Below are 572 nucleotides of genomic sequence, written 5' to 3'. Positions count from 1 at the left end.
AGACAGTCGTGATTTATGACCTTAAACAAAACAGTTTATGTGGCTGCAGCCGCTAAGATCTTTTTTCATCATCTTGCCATACACTTTTAGCGGAACTAAAAATCTGACTGTATTGGTCGATCGGTTGGAACCACAAATACCACTGTTTTGTGATGTATTATTTTTTGAAATATGTGTGATGGATATTAAAAAATGCCTTCCGAATATACAACGGCTTGAATTACCTAATCTATACTGAATTCGTGAAGGCGAAACTGAGCTGTTTTTTTCCTCTAGTCCACAGAGTAACTTCAAAGTGACTCTTTACTGTGGAAATCCCGACATGAGGTCCAATAGAGACGTCAACATTTTCTCATACTTTCCACGAAACAATTGCTAATGTTTGACGTTTTTCGTGCAGTTTAAAAGGATGTCGTTCATCTGTTTACGTTGAGGTCTCCCGGGTCATCCGTTTCCCTCGGGTTTGTCTCGCAAGACGTTGTTTTTGCAGGTGCAGGAAGGGCAATGTTTGAAATAGTCTTTTCTTGTGGTCTCTTTCTTACGTTCATCAACAATGCGGTGAATGATGTCCG

This window comes from Penaeus monodon, chromosome 29 (assembly GCF_015228065.2).
Source record: "Penaeus monodon isolate SGIC_2016 chromosome 29, NSTDA_Pmon_1, whole genome shotgun sequence".
NCBI classification, from domain to species: domain Eukaryota; kingdom Metazoa; phylum Arthropoda; class Malacostraca; order Decapoda; family Penaeidae; genus Penaeus; species Penaeus monodon.
The sequence above is the reverse complement of the archived record's forward strand: the minus strand, read 5'-3'. Positions refer to the sequence as shown.